Source organism: Mobula birostris, chromosome 6, assembly GCF_030028105.1.
Source record: "Mobula birostris isolate sMobBir1 chromosome 6, sMobBir1.hap1, whole genome shotgun sequence".
Taxonomy (NCBI): Eukaryota; Metazoa; Chordata; class Chondrichthyes; order Myliobatiformes; family Myliobatidae; genus Mobula; species Mobula birostris.
Genome location: NC_092375.1, coordinates 102,005,235 through 102,026,232, shown reverse-complemented (window position 1 = coordinate 102,026,232; position 20,998 = coordinate 102,005,235). Strand labels below are relative to the sequence as shown.

The 20,998-nt window shown below is 42.9% G+C and overlaps 1 long non-coding RNA gene across 1 annotated transcript in view; it reads right to left on the bottom strand.

Annotated features, from left to right (window-relative positions):
- Positions 1-5,988, bottom strand: part of LOC140199854 (uncharacterized) — a 37,167-nt gene extending 31,179 nt beyond the window's left edge. Inside the window, exon 1 of the long non-coding RNA XR_011886508.1 lies at positions 5,899-5,988. This is a non-coding gene — a long non-coding RNA (uncharacterized lncRNA). The remainder of the gene's footprint in view (positions 1-5,898) is intronic.
- Between the last annotated feature and the right edge of the window lie 15,010 nt (positions 5,989-20,998).

Sequence of the window (20,998 nt, the reverse complement as noted above, 5' to 3'; positions counted from 1 at the left end):
GTTCTTAACAATGCCTCTGCCTTTAAAGTACACTACAATCCTGTCTGGTTGCACCCCAAATCATACTGACCTTAGACATATATTGTTTATGAAAGGTGGCCTTCTCACTGCTCAATCATGTGGCTGTTAGCGGAGCTGGCTAGCAAGCCAGGTTTGCATACAAGCCCAGTGAAGGGGCTAGTTTTGTGGGGCTGGTCAGGAATTCACTGAATGCTGTGTAAGTGCTGTTAAGAATTGATTAAGCAGTTGGTGTAGTTAACTAGTGTCGGGGAAAGCGATTAAGGTACGTTATTATGGATGCCGCAGGGCTTAAGGTTTGGTTCAAAGAGATTACCCACAAATAATGGTTGCATTTGAGCAGGGGTGGATATCTAAAGCCCTGAAGAACTGCTAAATTATAGAGTACTGAGTTCTGTAAGAGTATTAGGGAAAGTTACGCTGGTTGAACAGTGGTTTGATCAAATCAGCAGGTAAGGATATCACGTTAGTCCAGACTAACAGTGTCGTGACTGAAGTTGCGCTGCATGACAGGGTAGGGACACTAGGAGAGGTGGGGCCATGAGCAGTCCATATTTTTAGAGAAAGGGGCATGTAGCTGAGGGTGAAGACTTTAAAGATAAGTTGTTCTCATTTCTGTGAAGTGAGAGGAAGAAGTTGTCCGATGTGAAAGGCCTAAAAGGTCCAGCAGGTGATGGAAATTCTGTGTTGGTTTTGGCAATTACATCACTGGTACATAAATGCCAAAGTGTACTGGCAGACAGCCAAAGTTATCGTAGGCTGAGAATGTTCTTGGAGTCAAGCTCATCCCCAACGGAGAGGAAGAATATGGGATTTGGGCAGATCAGACATCTCAGTTACTGGATAAGTGGCAGTGGTCAGATATAATGTGAAAAGATAGAGACTGGTGGAGAGTCTAAAAGGTCCAGTGGTTGAGGTGGTGAGGTCTCAAAAGCAGAAAACCTGTTGGTCATGACAGTGCGCTACATGCAAGCAAAAGAAAACATTTTTGGCACAACAGACAGCCCAGCGGTAAAATAGCTCAACAGTTACTTAAAGAAAAGGAAGTCAGGAAACTTCAGAGAGTCCCAGTAAGAGAACGGCCTGGCATCTCAGAGAGAACATGTTCTAATCAGTATATCAAGGAAACACTAAAGTGCAAACTGTATTCCTGAAGGCTTAGTGGGACCAAGCTCAGGTGTATCCATACAGATTGAGGGTATTTATTATCGAGCCATACTTGACACAGGTTCTCAGGTTACTCTACTCTACAAATCCTGTTACAACCGGTATTTGACATATTTACCATTGACATCCCTAAAAATTTGGAGTTTTAGTACTGATGATTACCCATAAGATGAAGCTGGCTCTTTTGGAAGTTGACATTAGAGTAGCTGAGGCCGTTGATACATTAATGTTGGTCTGTCTGGACCCAGTTGAAAAGAGTGAAGCTTCCATTATTGTGGCAACATATACACCCATTATGAGAAGGCTCGTGGAAGCCTGAAAGGAGAAAAATGAAGAGAATTTTTTGAAAAACTTGTCTGTTCACCTGGTGCTCAGAGCTGTTTTTGAGAAGGTGCAAGCTCCTCCTAAGCAGGATGCATAAACGTTCTGAGGAAATAGCTAGAGTGATGGGAAACCCTAAATTCCCCAGAAGCCTGATGCTGAGGCCCTCCTGGTGGATGCTCCAGAGGATCACAAAGAAGAGTTATGCTTACCTGCTGGGGTGCTGGTGAGACCTTAAGTGCAGAAACCTTTGACTAAAGAGGATGACAATGATTGTCAGGAACACCTCAACGAGACAGAGAGGGGGAGAGAGAGAGAGAGATAGCACCCTCAGATGTGGGATGCCGATGGCACGTCTTTTCCCGGTGATCGTAATGTTTAGTTTTTCAGTGAGAAAACCAGGAGAGAGACAATCTCCTGGATCGGGAAAGTTAACAGCAAAGTCATTCAATTTTGGTTGCTCCCTGGTACCCAAGGGATGGAAAAGGAGGCTAAAAGAAAAAATGTTGATGTTCAAAGATATCTCTTCTCTTGACAAGTTTGACATGTTGTTCCAAGAGCAAGAGTACTTGCCACACTATCTGAGTGACAGAGGACACCACTTTCAGAGAAAGATCTCAACGGATAGTACCAGTGGAGGTGGAAGATGTTTGGCAGCATCTGCTGAAACTGAAGGAAGCTAGAATTATCACAGGTTCAAGGAGCCCTTCTGCAGCACCCACAGTTGTGGTGAGGAGGAAGAACAGGAAGGTACAAATGTGTGTTGACTATCGGACACTGAACCGAGGAACAGTCCCTGACCAGGAGACTGTTCCACGGATTGAGAATGCTCTGGCCCGCCTGTGTGGAGCAAAATGGTTCAGTGTGTGGACTCAAAGAGTGGGTATTATCAGAGTGAAGCTGATAAAGAGAAAATGGCATTTATATGTCCATTTGGCTGTTTTTCAGCTTGGAAGAATGCCCCAGGGCATATCAGGAGCATCGGCTACTTTCCAATGTGTCATGGAGAAGATTGTTGGAGTCATTAAACTGCATGAGGTACTGGTATACTTGGATGATCTCATAGTGTTTGGGTCTACACTGGAGGAGCATGAGAAAATACTAAATAAGGTGCTAGACTGCCTGAAAGCTGAAAGTTTAAGACTGTCACTGGACAAGGGCCAGTTCTGTAAGATATCAATCAAAAATGTCTCACATAGTCTCACAGCATGGAGCAGCTACGGATCCGACAAAGACGGAGGCGATGACCACACGGCCAATGTGAGTGCCCCACACTCATTCAATGGATTCTTTGGGTACTACCGGAGATTTGTGAAGGATTACTCAAAAGTAAGCCACCCTTTGAATCAGCTTCTATGCAGATACCCTCCCTTGGGACTGCAAAGGAGAAGAACATCTTGGCCTTTTGGGGAAAGATGGGATGCAAAAGGTGAAAAGGCCTTTCAACTGCTGAAAGAGTTGCTGATTAAAACAGATTTGATGCCCTTTGAAAACCCGCAGTTGTCGTATGTAGTGCATACCAATGCTGGTCGTAAGGGTTTAGGTGGTGTCCTATATCAGGACGAGAGCAAAGGGTTGAAACCTGTTACTTTCATCAGCAGGAGTCTGCCACCCTCCGAACAGAACTACCTGACACACAAATTGGAGTTTCTGGGATTGAAATAGGCCGTGAGACTGCCTATATGGTGCCAAGTTCAAGGTGAGGACTAACAACAATCCACTGACATATTCTGACCTTGGTGAAGATGGATGCCACATCATTGCTGGTTGACAGCATTGTCCGCTTACAATTTCAGCCTGTAATGATGGTTGGAGAGCCGGATGCATTGCCCAATGTTTGCATGAGGTGCTGGAAATGGACAGAGAGTGGGAGAGCACTCCTACTCCCAACTGATGGCTGGAGGCAAAGTTTTAGTAAGAAATTTGGGGCTACCAGGGAAGCATAAGTCAGCTGACAACTGGGTGTTTACACCTTATGTAGTGGACAGCCAGATGCCAAATGTGCCAATTTTCTGGGTGAAGCCAGACGATGAGAATGGCCCTGTCAAAATTCTCCATTGGAATCACCTTTTACCCCTAGGGCAGGAGGTACAAGTTGATCCCAGAGCTTGACATGGAAACTACATCTAATAGGAAAATTCTGTGCAGGAGGAGAAGAAAAGAAAAACCTGAAAAGGACCCGACCACCGAATACTGTATGGACTTAAAGGATGAGTAAATGCAAGTGCTTGAAGTATACGTTATCTTATGCAAACTCCCCAAGAACTGATGAAGAGATTCCTGAATCTCCTAGCCCTGACTCAGATGTAGCGGGGAGGACTACCAGTAGACAGGCAGAAATGATGATAGATAGTGAGGGGAAACAGGGCTCTAATACAATTGGGAATGAAGCTGAGCTCAGTTAGGTGACGGGGGACCTGAGTTGCCAGAAGGCATGAGTGATGGATGGTGGAGGCATCCACAAGTAAATAGGAACAGTCCCAAGGAATGCCTGAAGCTGAAAATGAGATAAGAAGGTGTCAGAGAGTCAGGAAACACCCAGATAGGCTGGCATATGACACACCTGAGAAATAGATCCCCATAGTGAGATATGTTACTGCCATTTACGAAAGAGTAGGGGTCCTGAAATCACGAAACTTATTTGAGTACTGTGTTATTAATAATGGTTTGATAAGTTTCAAAGTCACTTTTTTTGGAAGGGGATGAGAAAGTAATGCCTGATTAAGATTTTTACTGCTAATGCTGTGGGGTATTTCATTTAGTAGTTTTCTGTAAAAGCAGTGGTCGAATGTTTTGGTTTCGGCTAAATAAAGATAAGGGGCTATGATGTTCAACTTAGGAATGTTGTGTCAGCCAGTCAGGATAGTGGAATTGGGAGAAGGTTCTAGAGAGAGATGGGTGGAGAGAGATTTGTGATGGACATTGGTGGAGTTCATGGTCTTTTGGCAGGAGATGCGGAAAAGAGAAGCCTGAGAGAGACGGCCATAGTATTCGATCCAATGGGCAGATGCGATTTTCTGGGGGATTAAAGGAAATCCACACCCCAGGTACTGCAAAGTTTCTATCTGCAGTTTTCTTCACAGTCAATGCAAGTAACTTCACTCCTGACTACAAAATCTGGGAAAGGATTTTAATTTAATTGAGCCAAATTTCAATTGGGAAGGAGGGGATGAGCACCCTCTTGCCCACTGTAATTTTGATTAAAGTAATGACACAAGCATATATTGCCTTTTTGATGGTTAGGATAGATGCTAATGTGTTTATCTACCAAGTTAAAAAAAGCATATAAGGTTCGTGAGCTTTTGCATAGTCTGAGAGAGTAGCTAGCTAGTGAACTCATAATGTAATTAAACATAGTTAATAGCAAAAGAGAAAATGATGATCTCAGCCCTCTTATTTAGTTGTGGTTCATGCATGATTTGATTTTGGGCATTGTTAGTTAATACGAGACCCGATAGGTGAAAATGATTGGAAGAATGAACTTGTACCTGTTTTGGTAGCAGATGATGGCTGTCATTCCGAGATAAACCACTGAAGATAAGGAAGTAGTTGACAGATGGACAGAAAGAAAACAATGGAAAACAAGGGAAGGTATGGAGGAGTGGGGGAAGGAAGCCACATTGGCAGGTGCATAAATAAAGTTAATTTTAGAGAGCGTTAAAGTATAAATGTTTGAACTTGGGAGTTTATGGGTTGACAAATCTAGGTGATAATTTGTGCAATTTTTCACTGTAGCTAAAAATACATTATTAAAATGTCGTTATTACAGATTATTATTCCTCTTCTATCCCAAGTCACTGGATTTTCAAGACATGGGCCTATTCAGGCCTTTTCCCTCTGAATCACAAAGTTGCCATATCAAGTACCTCCTTGATGCTTGAGCACAAAAAAGAGCCTAAGGTTTTTTACCCCAGCCAAACTGTTGAGGGACCACTACAGGTTCCTACCGTTTGGAATGATGTGTAAAACTAAGGTCCTATCTGCCCTCTTGGGTGGACATAAAAGTGCATTCACAAGTTGTCTGCTGTGGTTCCTATACTACAACAGTTACAACTGTTCTAAAGTACTTCATTGGTAGTAAGGTGTTCTAGTCATTGCAATTTTTTGTTCATATGTATTGTAAGTTTTAAAACTTCTAAAATCCATCAATAAACAGCTGTAAATATCTAAATTTTAATCTATGAAACTAACAACTTGTGCAATGACTTAACACCTTAAGTCCTTGCTCAAGTTGTTAGTTGCATAGATTAAATGTTCCCAATTTACTTGGAATATATTTCAGATACAAAATAACTTTAACAAAATCAAGAAGGCGCATGCAATTATCGTGAACCTGCATGAATTTAACAAGTCATTAGAAAAAAAATACGAACAAAACAATGATCACATTACCTCAGAGGGTCATCAGTCAACCTTCCTTTAATAACAACTATTGATTCTTCACTTAACTCTTCATCAAATTTTGCAGTACAAGGAACAATCTAAAACATAAAATGGGCACATGTAAACAGAATCACAAGAAAAAATAACAACTATATCACTATCTAATCTATAACAAGTTTCTGGTAGTCCCTGGGTCACACTATATCTAGTGCTAGTAACATAGGGTGCCTTCAGAAAATATTCACAACCTATGGAAGTTTTCAAGTTTTATTGTTTTACAGCATTGAATTACAGTGGATGTAATTTGGCTTTTATGGCACTGATAACAGAAAAAGACTCGTTCGTGTCAAAGTGAAAACACATCTCTACAAAATGATCCAAATTAATTACAAGTATAAAATACAAATTAATTGACTGTACAAGTATTCACCCCCTCTAATATGACACACCAAATCATCACTGGTGCAGTCAATTGGTTGTAGAAGTCATATTAATTAGTTAAACCAAGATGGTTTTGGGAGACCTGTGTGCAGTGAAGGTGTTTCAATTGATTGTAATAAAAAGACACTTGTATCTGGAAGGTCCAACTGCTGTTGAGTCAGTATCCTGGCAAAAACTACACCATGATAATGGAATTGATGGCTTTGTGGCAAAGTTTGTGTATGATACAGACAAGTGGAGGGGTAGATAGTGCTGAGGAAGCAATGGGATTGCAGTAGGACTTAGACAACTTGGAAAATGGCAGATAGAATACAGGGTTGGGAAATGTATGATAATGTATTTTGGTAAAAGAAACGGCAATACAGACCATTATCTAAATGGGGAGAAGATTCAAATATCAGAAGTGCAGAGGGACTTAGGAGTCCACGTGCAAGGCTCCTAGGAGGTTAATTTACAGGTTGAGCCTAAAGTAAAGAAGTCAAATGCAAAGTTGGAATTTATTTCAAGGGGCACAGAATATAAAAGCAAGGAGATAATGTTGAGGCTTTATAAGACACTAGCCAGGCCAACAGTTTTGGGCCCCATATCTCAGAAAGGATGTGTTGTAATTGGAGTATGTTCAGAGAAGGTTCACGAGGATGATTCCAGGAATGAAGGGGTTAACAAATGAGAAGTGTCTGTACTCACTAGATTTAAGAAGAATGTGTGGGGATCTTATTAAAATATACCGAATATTGAAAGGACTAGATAGGGTGGATGTGGAGAGCATGTTTCTTATGGTGGGGGTATCCAGAACTAGCGGGCACAGCATCAAATTTGAGGGGCGATCTTTAGAACAGAGATACGGAGGATTTTTTTTCGCCAGAGTAGTGAATCTGTGGAATGCTCTGCCACAAACTGTGGTGTAGGCCAAGCCCATGGGTATATTTAAGGCGGAAGTTGATAATTTCCTGAATGGTCAGAGCATCAAAGGATATGGCGAGAAGGCAGGTGTAAGGGGTTGTGCGGGATCCAGAATGAGCCATGATGGAATGATGTAGCAGACCCAATGGGCTGAATGGCCTAATTCTGCTCCAATGTGTTATGGTCTTATGGAGTCAAAACACCACACATCATCAAAAACACACCATCCCTACCGTGAAGCATGGTGGTAGCTGCATCACACTATGGAGATGCTTCATTGTAAGCAGGCCCTGGAAAGCTTGTGAAGGTAGAGGCTAAAATCAATGCAGCAAAATAATAGGAAATCCTGGAGGAAAGCCTGATGTGGTCTACAAGAGAATTTCGACTTGGAAGAAGATTTGTTTTCCAGCAAGACAATGACCCAAAGCTACACAGGAATAGCTTAAAAACAACAGAGTTTATGTCCTGGAGTGGCCAAGTCAGAGTCCAGTTGAGAATTTGTGGTTGAACTTGAAAAGGGCCGTTCACTCACGATCCCCATGCAGTCTGATAGAGTTTGAGCAGTTTTGTAAAGAATAGGGAAAAATTGCAGTGTCTAGATGTACAAAGCTGATTGAGACCTATCCACACAGACTCAAAGCTATAATTACTGCCATACGTGCATCTACTAAATACTGACTTGAAGGGGGTGAGTAATTATGAAATCAATTATTTTGTGTTTAGTAATTCTAATAAATTTAGACCATTTTGTAGAAATTTGTTTACACTTTGACATGAAAGAGTCTTTTCTGTTGAACAGTGTCAAAAAAAGCCAAATTAAATCCCAAACAAGAGAAAATCTTCAGATGCTGGAAATCCAAGTAACACACACAAAACACAAAATGCTGGAGGAACTCCAGGCACCAACCATGGAAAATAGTACAGTGAATGTTTCGGGCCGAGACCCTTCAGCAGGACTGGAGAAAAAATGAAGACGAATAGCGTTAAAAGGTGGGGGGAGGGGATGGAGAAATACAAGGTGATAGGTGAAACTGGGAGGGGGAGGGGTGAAGTAAAGTGCTGGGAAGTTGATTGGTGAATGAGATACAGGGATGGAGAAGGGGAAATCTAATAGGAGACGACAGGAGTCCATGGAAGAAAGAAAAGGGGAGAGCAGCACCAGAAGAATACCATGGGCAGGCAAGGAGATAAGACGAGAAAAGGGAAAGGGAATGGGGACTACCAGAAGTTTGAGAAATCAATGCTTGTGACATCAGGTTGGAGGATACCCAGACAGAATAAACATAAAACATAGAACAGTACAGCACAGTACAGGCACTTCGGCCCACAATGTTGTGCCGACCCTCAAACCCTGCATCCCATATAACGTCCCCCATCTTAAATTCCTCCATATACCTGTCTAGCAGTCTCTTAAATTTCACTAGTGTATCTGCCTCCACCACTGACTCAGGCAGTGCATTCCACGCACCAACCACTCTCTAAGTCAAAAACCTTCCTCTAATGTCCCGTTGAACTTCCCACCCCTTACCTTAAAGCCATTTCCTCTTGTATTGAGCAGTGGTGCCCTGGGGAAGAGGAGCTGGCTATCCACTCTTATCTATTCCTCTTAATACCTTAGTCATAGTCATACTTTATTGATCCCGGGGGAAATTGGTTTTCGTTACAGTTGCACCATAAATAATAAATAGTAATAGAACCAGAAATAGTTAAATTTTAATATGTAAATTATGCCAGTAAATTACAAAATAAGTCCAGGACCAGTCTATTGGCTCAGGGTGTCTGACCTTCCAAGGGAGGAGTTGTAAAGTTTGATGGCCACAGGCAGGAATGACTTCCTATGACACTCTGTGCTGCATCTCGGTGAAATGAGTCTCTGGCTGAATTATGTAGTGGATGGGAGACATTGACCAAGATGGCATGCAACTCAGACAGCATCCTCTTTTCAGACACCACCGTGAGAGAGTCTTGTATACCTCTATCATGTCTCCTCTCATCCTCCTTCTCTCCAGAGAGTAAAGCCCTAGCTCCCTTAATCTCTGGTCATAATGCATACTCTCTAAACCAGGTAGCATCCTGGTAAATCTCCTCTGTACCCTTTCCAATGCTTCCACGTCCTTCCTATAGCGAGGCGACCAGAACTGGACACAGTACTCCAAGCGTGGCCTAACCAGAGTTTTACAGAGCTGCATCATTACCCCGCGACTCTTAAACTCTATCCCTCGACTTAAGAAAGCTAACACTCCATAAGCTTTCTTAACTACCCTATCTACCTGTGAGGCAACTTTCAGGGATCTGTGGACATATACCCCCAGATCCCTCTGCTCCTCCACACTACCAAGTATCCTGCCAGTTACTTTGTACTCTGCCTTGGAGTTTGTCCTTCCAAAGAGTACCACCTCACACTTCTCCAGGTTGAACTCCATCTGCCACTTCTCAGCCCACTTCTGCATCCTATCAATGTCTCTCTGCAATCTTCGACAATCCTCTACACTATCTACAACACCACCAACCTTTGTGTCCTCTGCAAACTTGTCAACCCATCCTTCTACCCCCACATCCAGGTCGTTAACAAAAATCACAAAAAGTAGAGGTCCCAGACCCAATTCTTATGGGACACCACTAGTCACAACCCTCCAATCTAAATGTACTCCCTCCACCACGACCCTCTGCTTTCTGCAGGCAAGCCAATTCTGAATCTACCTGGCCAAACTTCCCTGGATCCCATGCCTTCTGACTTTCTGAATAAGCCTACCATGTGGAACCTTGTCAAATGCCTTACTAAAATCCACATAGATCACATCCACTGCACTACCCTCATCTATATGCCTGGTTACCTCCTCAAAGAACTCTATCAGGTTTGTTAGACATGATCTGCCCTTCACAAAACCATGCTGACTGTCCCTGATCAGACCATGATTCTCTAAATGCCCATAGATCCTATCTCTAAGAATCTTCTCCAACAGCTTTCCCACCACAGACGTAACGCTTACTGGTCTACAATTACCCGGACTATCCCTACTACCTTTTTTGAGCAAGGGGACAACATTCGCCTCCCTCTAATCCACCGGTACCATTCCCGTGGACAACGAGGACATAAAGATCCTAGCCAGAGGCTCAGCAATCTCTTCCCTCACCTCGTAGAGCAGCCTGGGGAATATTCCGTCAGGCCCCGGGGACTTATCCGTCCAAATGTATTTATTTTAACAATTCCAATACCTCCTCTCCCTTAATATCAACATGCTCCAGAACATCTACCTCACTCATATTGTCCTCACCATCATCAAGTTCTCTCTCATTGGTGAATACCAAAGAGAAGTATTCATTGAGGACCTCGCTCACTTCCACAGCCTCCAGGCACATCTTCCCACCTTTACCTCTAATCGGTCCTACCTTCACTCCTGTCACCCGTTTGTTCTTCACAATTGAAGAATGCCTTGGGGTTTTCCTTTACCCTACTCGCCAAGGCCTTCTCATGCCCCCTTCTTGCTCTTCTCAGCCCCTTCTTAAGCTCCTTTCTTGCTACCCTATATTCCTCAGTAGACCCATCTGATCCTTGCTTCCTAAACCTCATGTCTGCTGCCTTCTTCCACCTGATTAGATTCTCCACCTCACATGGTTCCTTCACCCTACCAGTCTTTATCTTCCTCACCGGGACAAATTTATCCCTAACATCCTGCAAGAAATCCCTAAACATCGACCACATATCCACAGTACATTTCCCTGCAAAAACATCATCCCAATTCACACCCACAAGTTCTAGCCTTATAGCCTCATAATTTGCCCTTCCCCAATAAAAAAAAATTTCCTGTCCTCTCTGATTCTATCCTTTGCCATGATAATGCTAAAGGCCAGGGAGCGGTGGTCACTGTCCCCCAGATGCTCACCCACTGAGAGATCTGTGACCTGACCTGGTTCGTTACCTAATACTAGACCTAGTATGGCATTCCCCCTAGTCCGCCTGTCAACGTACTGTGACAGGAATCCGTCCTGGCCACACTTAACAAACTCTGCCCCGTCTAAACCATTGGAACTAATCAGGTGCCAATCAATATTAGGGAAGTTAAAGTTACCCATGATACCAACCCTGTTATTTTTGCACCTTTCCAAAATCTGCCTCCCAATCTGCTCCTCGGTATCTCTGCTGCTACCAGAGGGCCTATAGAATAATACCAATAGAGTAACTGTTCCCCTCCAGTTCCTGACTTCTACCCATACTGACTCAAAAGAGGATCCTACCCACCCTTTCTGTAGCTGTAATAGTATCTCTGACCAGTAGTGCCACCCTTCCTCCCCTTTTCCCCCCGTCTCTATCCCTTTTAAAGCACTGAAATCCAGGAATATTGAGAATCCATTCCTGCCCTAGTGCCAGCCAAGTCTCTGTAATGGCCACTACATCATAATTCCATGTATGTATCCAAGCTCTCAGTTCATCACCTTTGTTCCTGATGCTTCTTGCATTGAAGTACACGCACTTTAGCCCTTCTACCTTACTACCTTTACACCCTTTATTCTGTTTCTCTTTCCTCAAAGCCTCTTTATATGTTAGATCTGGCTTTACTCCATGCACTATACTTGTAGTTCTCGCATGACCTTTACCCCCTCCACCTCACTATCTGCTCTAAACTCTGGTCCCCCTCCCCCTGCAAATCTAGTTTAAACCCCCCGGAGCAACACTAGCAAACCTTCCCGCAAGGATGTTAGTCCCCCTCCAGTTCAAGTGCAACCCGTCCCATCTGAACGGGTCCCATCTTCCCTGGAACAAGGCCCAATTGTCCAGAAACATGAAGCCCTCCCTCCTGCACCAATTCCTTAGCCACATATTTAGCTGCATTATCTTCCGATTTCTAGCCTCATTAGCACGCGGCATGGGTAGCAATCCTGAGATCGCAACCCTGGAGGTCCTGTCCTTCAACTTTGCACCTAACTCCCTAAATTCTCTTTGCAGGACTTTCTCCTTCTTCCTATCCATGTCATTGGTCCCTACACGGACCACGACATCTGGCTGCTCACCCTCCCTCTTGAGAATACTGAGAACTTCATCCGAGATATCGCGGACGCTGGCACCAGGGAGGCAACAGACCATCCGGGATTCTCGATCTCTTCCACAGAACCTCTTCTGGGCTGAGGGTCCAGTCTCGGTGCCAGAGATGCACCACTGCAACTTGTCCCTGATAGGTCGTCCCCACCAACAGTATCCAAAATGGTATACTTATTATTGATGGGAATGGCCACAGGGGTTGCAGATGTTGTTCCCCCAAAATGAGGGCGGCCTCATGAGTAGAGGTGACCATGGATAGACATAACAGAATGGGAATGGGAAATGGAATTAAAATGGGTAGCCGGGGGATCCTGTTTTTTCTGGAGGCACACAAACACTGGAGGAACTCAGCAGGCCGGGCAGCATCTATGGAACACATGAAATGCTGGAGGAACTCAAAAGCCAGAAAAAGCAGGATCTCCCAGTGGTCACCCATTTTAATTCCACTTCCCCTTCCCATATGTCTATCCACGGCCTCCCCTACTGTCGTGATGAGGCCGCACTCAGGTTAGAGGAACAACACCTTATTCAGTCGTCCTTCACTAATCCGACTACCTGTAATCCGGTTCCTTTGATAATCCAGCACTGATTATGCTTAATGTGATCCTTCTGTAATTCGGCATTTTCACTAATCTGGCACTCCACAGGTCCCAATGGTGCCGGATTAGTGAAGGTCGACCTGTATTCCAACCTGATGGCATGAACATCGATCCCTTGAACTTCCGGTAATATCCCCTCCTTCACCAATCCCCATTCCCACTTCCCTCTCTCACCTTTTCCTTGACTGCCTATTGCCTCCCTCTGGTGCTCCTCCCCTCTTTTCTTTCTTCCATGGACTTCTATCCTCATCTATTAGATCCCCCTTCTCCAGCCCTGTTATCTCTTTCACCAATCAACTTCCCAGCTCTTTACTTCACCTCTACCCCTCCCGGTTTCACCTATTACCTTGTGTTTCTCCCTCCCCTCGCTCCATCTTTTAATTCTACTCCTCATCTTTATTTTTCCAGTCCTGCTGAAGGGTCTCAGCCCGAAACATCGACTTACTCTTTTCCATAGATGCTGCCTGGCCTGCTGATAAAGACAAAATAATCACCTGTGAAATTGAGACAGTAGACGTAAGTGACCATGCACCTATATATTTATCTGTTGATTTTGACCTACAACCAAAGAACACTATTTGGAAACTAAATTCAAGTCTACTCAATCCCTACTTTAAGGAACAAATTAAAAAAGAAATTGGTCTTTACTTAGAATTCAATGATAATGGAGAGATTTCACCTCCCATTCTATGGGATACTCTGAAGGCTGTCTTAAGAGGGAAAATTATAGCGATATCTTCATATAAGAAAAAAAAAGGAATAAAACATTAACACGAGGACTTCTGCAGATTCATCTCGTCCTGACGAAGGGTCTCGGCCCGAAACATCGACTGTACCTCTTCCTGAGGTGCTGCCTGGCCTGCTGCGTTCACCAGCAACTTTGATGTGTGTTAAGGAATAAAACATTAGAGGAATTACAAGATAAGTTGAAGGAACTAGAAAAAAATCACAAATTGAGTTTGGCACAGGATACACTAGAGGAAATTTAAAAAATTAGGAATGAAATTAATAGTTTGACTACACAAGAAATTTAGAAAAAATTTAATGTTTCTGAAACAGGGACACTATGAAAGTGGATCTATATCTATGAAAATACTGGCGTGGAAACTGAAAAAAAAAGATAGCAGGAAATACAATTAATAGAATTAGGGATCCAAGAACAAAAGTGATAAAAAATAAGCTAAGTGAAATTCAAGAAGTTTTTGAAATGTTTCACAAAACTCTATATTCCAAAGCTCCAAGGGGAAGCATAACCCAGAGTGACACCTTCCTGAATTCTTTAGAGATACCCACTTTAAGAAACGAACAAAATAGAATGATGTCTGCAGACATAACTGAAGCTGAACTAAAAACTGCAATTAGTAGACTTAAATTAAGCAAGTCACCAGGATCAGATGGATACACGGCAGAGTGGTATAAGGAATTTAGAAATGAGTTAATTCCTGTTTTGCTCCCCACACTGAACTGGGCTCTAAGAAAGGCGCAAATACCACCCAGCTGGAAGGAAGCGATAATCTCAGCTATACAGAAAGAAGGCAAGGATAAAATGGAATGTGGGTCATTTAGACCAATATCTGTTCTTAATGTGGATTATAGATTATTTACCTCCATCATGGCCAAACGATTAGTTATAATGATCAGACAGATTTTATACAATGACGCCAAACACAAGACAATATACGAAGGACACTTCACATTATGGATCATATAAAAAAAATGAAATTGAAGGAACAGTGATAAGCGTGGATGCAGAAAAGGCATTTGATTCGGTTAATTGGAATTTTCTTTACAGAGTTTTACATAGATGTGGTCTACATGACACAATTATTAAAACTATACAGGCACTATACGACAATCCTACTGCTAGGATTAAAATCAATGGATATTTATCTAATAGTTTTACCCTAGAAAGGGGCATGAGACAGGGTTGTGCATGGTCACTGCTACTCTTCACATTACGTCTAGAACCATTAGCTCAACACATCAGACAAAATGGAGATATCGGGGAATTACTATTAAAGGCACAGAACATAAATTGGCCTGTTACCTGGATGACATTATCTAGGGCAACCAACATACTCTTTACCTAAATTAATGCAATCCTTTGAACAATATGGCAAATTACCAGGATACAAGATCAACATAGATAAAACCCAACTACTTTCATATAACTATAGCCCACCAAGAGAAATTGAAAGTAGATATCCTTGGGCATGGCAAACAGAGTCTGTCAAATATTTGGGCATCATTATGCCAAAAGATTTGGCAAAATTATCAGAATGTAATTATCAGCCTATATATAAAAAAATTAGGGAAGATATAACAAGATGGAACCTAATTACTTTTCTTGGTTTCAGTTCAAGGATTGAATCTATTAAAATGAATATACTGCCCAGACTACTATATCTCTTTCAGACCCTACCAATAGAGATTAACCAAAATCAATTCAATGAATGGAACAAGATGCTAACAAGATATATATGGCTAGGTAAAAGGCCTAGAGTTCACCTCAAAACTTCGCAATTAGCCAAGGAAAAGTGGGGGGGGGGGCTACCTTCTCTTAGAGATTACTATTTTGCAGCACAGTTGAGAGCTGTGATATGCTGGTGCAATCCAGCATATGACGCTCAATGGAAAAACATTGAGGAGAGGATACTTTCCATCCCCATACAGACAATTTTGGCTGATAACAACCTACAAAGTTACATAAATACTACTGATTACCCATGGGTGAAATGGACTCTTAAAATATGGAAAACTATCATAAAAGAATATAAACTAGAGAGACACATTGCAATTCTTAAATAGTATGCATATGACTCGGATTTTACTCTGAACAAACTGGATGCTAGATTTAAGGACTGAACAGCTAAAGGAATAACAGCTATTTGCAATATAATGAACAAGGAACACTGTTCAGTTTTGAAATGCTCAAAGAGAAACACTTATTAGAAAAGCAAGACTTTTATCGGTATTTACAGATGCAACAGTATGTTAATAGGATAGTTAAAAATGTAACCAAGTTTGATAGAGCTACTTAGAAAAGCATATAATTCAGACAACGGTAGTAGAATAATTTCAAGCGTGTATAAGGGTTTGTCAAATCTTAAAACACATTTGACTTCATACATTAAAACAAAATGGGAGAAGGAAGGAGGGTAATAATATCTGAGGAAGAATGGACAATAATATGGAGGTATCAATGGAAGTGTACCAGTTCACAGAAATGAAGGGAGTTTGGGTGGAAAAACTTGGTAAGATATTTTATTACACCTTCTCAGAAATCCCATTATGATAGTACCCTCCCGGTTTGCTGAAGAAATTGTGGAAATCAAAATGCAAACCATTATTATATTTTCTGGGAATGCCCCATTATCGAAGACTATTGGAGTGAGATACACAATGCCCTACAAGACATCTTTAAATGTGAAATACCCTTAGAAAGTAAGACTATATATTTTGGGTATATAATGGTTGAAAGGAGATAAATATTTAATGAATATACTGCTGGTGGCTGGTATAAAGACCCTTACCAGGAAATGGTTATCACAGGAGAGCCCAACTTTAAATGTATGGATGGAAATTACAATGGACATTTACAAAATGGAGAAGATAACAGCATCTGTAATCATAATTTGGAACTATTTGATTCATACTGTGAAAAATAGTTTAACTATGTAACACCTCATAGACCTGATTTTATTCTCACAAGTCAATGAGCATGTTGTAAAACAAAATCACTCCCTCTTTCTCCCTCCTTCTTCACCTTTCCAGCCTATCACCTCCCTGCTTCCCCTCCCCCACTCCTTTATCTTTCCCCTTACTGGTTTTTCACCTGGAACCTACCAGCCTTCTCCTTCCCACCCTTTCCCCACCTTCTATATAGGGCCTCTGCCCCTTCCGTCTTCGGTCCTGACAAAGGGTTCCAGCCCGAAATGTTGACTGATCATTTCCACAGATGCTGCCTGACCTGCTGAGTTCCTCCAGTGCGTTGTGAGTGTTGCTTTGACCCCAGCATCTGCAGAGTATTTTGTGTTAAAGATCACTCCCTACTTTGTACATAGTTTTCTTCTTTTGATTGTTCTTTCTTTCCTCTCCTTTCTAGAAGTGTATACCTCAGATAAATGGGAGACCTCCAGCCTCCCTGACGGCCACATCTGTGCCAGGTGCACCGAGATGCAGCTCCTCAGAGACGGTGTTAGGGATCTGGAGCTGCAGCTTGATGACCTACTGCTTATCAGGGAAAGTGAAGAGGTGATAGACAGGAGCTACAGGGAGGTAGTCATCTCTAGGCTACAGGGGTCAGAAAACTGGGTCACTGTCAAGAGAGGGAAGGGAAATGCCCGGATAGAGGAGAGCACAACTGTGGCTATCCCCCTCAGCAACAAATTTCTTGTTCTAGATGCTGTTGAGGGGGATGACCTGACAGGGGATGCCCACGGCGACTGGGTCTCTGGCACTGAGCCTGGCGCTGTTGTGCAGGAGGGAAGGAGGGAGAAGAGGAATGCGATAGTCATAGGGGATTCCATAGTCAGGAGAACGGACAGGAGATTTTGTGAGCCTGATAAGAGATACCCGCATGGTGTGTTGCCTCCCAGGTGCCAGGGTACGGGATGTCTCGGATCAGGTCCAGAATATTCTGAAGGGGGAGGGTGAGCAGCCAGTTGTCTTGATACACGTTGGTACCAATGACATAGATAGGACAGGGCAGGAGGTCCTGAAGAGAGATTTCTGGGAGTTAGGAAGGAAGCTGAGAAGCAGGACCTCCAGGGTAGTAATCTCAGGATTGCTACCTGTGCCACGTGCTAGTGAGGGCAAGAATAATAGGATCAAGCAGATGAATGCGTGGCTGAGAGCCTGGTGCAGGGGGCAGGCCTTCAGATTCTTGGACAATTGGGATCTCTTCTGGGGGAAGTATGACCTGTTCAAAATGGACAGGTTCCACCTGAACCCAAAGGGGACCAATATCCTGGCAGAAAGGTTTAATAGAGCTGTTAGGGAGGGTTTAATCTAATTTGGCAGGGGGATGGGAACCGGAATGATAGAGCGGAGGAAGGGGAAAACAGAAATAAATCTAAGATAGTGAGCAGTAAAGATGTCAGGAAAGACAGGCAGGTGATGGGGCAAATTTGTAGCCATTGGGATGAGTTGCAGTGCAATAAAGTTGCAGTGAAATCAAAGCGAAAAGTAACAAATACTGGTCTTAAGGTGTTATACTTAAATGCATGCAGCATAAGGAATAAGGTGGATGATCTTGTCGTACAGCTACAGATTGGTAGGTATGATATTGTGGCCATCACTGAGACATGGCTAAAGGATGCATGTCTCTGGGAGCTGAACGTCCAAGGATACACGGTGTATCAGAAGGATAGGAAGGTAGGCAGAGGGGGAGGCGTGGCTTTATTGGTAAGAAATGATATTAAATCATTAGAAAGAGGTGATATAGGATCAGAAGGTGCAGAATCTTTATGGATTGAGCTAAGAAATCGCAGGGGTAAAAGGACTCTTGATAGCAGTTATTTATAGGCCTCGAAACAGCTTCAGTGATGTGGACTACTGTCGCTGCTGTCGTTACTGTGCATTTGGGAATCTTCCGGAGGTAAGGCCTCAAAATCCCCGGCTTTGCCTGCTGTTGGCGACCGAGATTGAAGTTGAATCATTCGGACAGAGATGGCGCTCAGTACTCAGTGTCGGAGAGCTGATTTGGAGGCTTGAAGTTTTCAGATGAATCAGAGGCGGATTGTGGTCAGGCATGGCAGGGAGAGTTTTTCTTCCTTCTCTCGTCTGCGTGAGATGTGGGATATTTGAGAGACTTTGAACTTTTTACTGTGCTCATGGACTTCTTCATCAAGTTATGGTATTGTTGCGCTGTCGTAATTATATGTTATAATTATGTGGTTTTGTCAGTTTTTTCAGTCTTGGTCTGTCCTGTGTTTTGTGGTATCACACCGGAGGAAATATTGTATCATTTCTTAACGCATGCATTACTAAATGACAATAAAAGAGGACTACATGTCTTCATAATCTAAATTACAACAGGAAAAAGAAAAGGCTTGTCAGAAGGGCAGTGTTATGATAATTGTGGGGGATTTTAACATGTGAGTGGATTGGGAAAATCAGGTCGGCACTGGATCTCAAGAGAGAGAACTTGTAGAATGTCTGCAAGATGGCTTTTTAGAACAGCTTGCTGTTGAGCCCACTAGGGGATCGGCTGTACTGGATTGGGTATTGTGTAATGAACCAGAGGTGATTAGAGAGATTGAGGTGAAGGAACCCTTAGGAGGCAGTGATCATAACATGATTGAGTTCACTGTGAAATTTGAAAAAGAGAAGCCGAAATCTGATGTGTCGGTATTTCAGTGGAGTAAAGGAAATTGCAGTGGCATGAGAGAGGAACTGGCCAAAGTTGACTGGAAAGGGACACTGGTGGGAACGACGGCAGAGCAGCAGTGGCTGGAGTTTATGCGAGAAGTGAGGAATGTCAAGACAGGTATATTCCAAAAAAGAAGAAATTTTCAAATGGAAAAAGGATGCAACTGCAGTTGACAAGAGAAGTCAAAGCCAAAGTTAAAGCAAAGGAGAGGGCATACAAGGAAGCAGAAGTTAGTGGGAAGACAGAAGATTGGGAAGTTTTTAAAAGCTTACAAAAGTAAACTAAGAAGGTCATTAAGAAGGAAAAGATTAACTATGAAAGGAAGGTAGCAAATAATATCAAAGAGGAGACTAAAAGCTTTTTCAAGTACATAAAGAGTAAAAGACAGGTGAGAGTAGATATAGGACTGATAGAAAATGATGCTGGAGAAATTGTAATGGGAGATAAGAAGATGGCAGAGGAACTGAATGAGTATTTTGCATCAGTCTTCACTGAGGAAGACATCAGCAGTATACCAGACACTCAAGGGTGGCAGGGAAAGACAGAGAAAGTACTCAGGAAGCTGAATAGTCTAAAGGTAGATAAATCTCCCGGACCAAATGGAATGCACCCTCCTGTTCTGAAGGAAGTAGCTGTGGAGATTGCGGTGGCATTAGCGATGATCTTTCAAAAATAAATAGATTCTGGAATGGTTCCGGAGGACTGGAAGATTGCAAATCTCACTCCACTAATTAAGAAGGGGCAAGGAATCAAAAAGGAAATTATAGACCTGTTAGCTTGACATCGGTGGTTGGGAAGTTGTTGAAGTTGATTGTCAAGGATGAGGTTACAGAGTACCTGGAGGCATATGACAAGATAGAAAATCCAACTATACCACATCTACATTTGTACTACACCATACACTTCCTGACTGTATTCCATTTGCCACTTCTTTGCCCATTCTCCTAATCTGTTCATCTGCTTTTCCAATAATACTTCTTGTATTGAAATATACGCAGCTCACGGCACTCGTCACATCATGCTCAACCTCTTGATTCCTAACTTTGTCTTGAGGTCTCCACAATCCTCTCCACTAACTGTTCTGGCACTCTGGTTCCCATCCCCCTGCAACTCTAGTTTAAACCCCACCGTGCAGCATTAACAAACCTCCCTACTGGGATATTAGTCCCCTTCCAGTTCAGGTGTAAGCCGTCCCTTCTGCACAGGTTCCACCTTCCCCAGAAGAGAGTCCAATGATCCAGAAATCTGATGGCCTCCCTCCTATACCAACTTCTTAGCCACGTATAATCTTCCTATTTCTGGCCTCACTAGCAGGTGGCACAGGTAGCAATCCTGAGATCACAATCCTGCCCTTTAACTTAGTACCTAATTCCCTGAACTCCCTATGCAGAACCTCGTCACACATCCTACCCATGTCATTGGTACCTACATGGACCACCACTGACTGTTCACCTTCCCACTTAAGAATGCTGAGGACTCAATCCAAGATATCCCAGACCCTGGCACCCAGGAGGCAACATGCTATCTGGGAATCTTGCTCTCCTCAAAAGAACCTCCTGCCCATTTCCCTAACTAATCCCTTATCACCACTTCACTCTTCTCCCCCTTCCCCTTCTGAGTCACAGAGCCAGGCTCAGTGCCAGAGTCCCAACCACTGTGACTTTCCTCTGTTAGATCATTCTACGTGATGGGGTACAATGAGAGATCAGGAGACATGGAAATAAGGGGATACTTAACAGAACATTATTATCATTA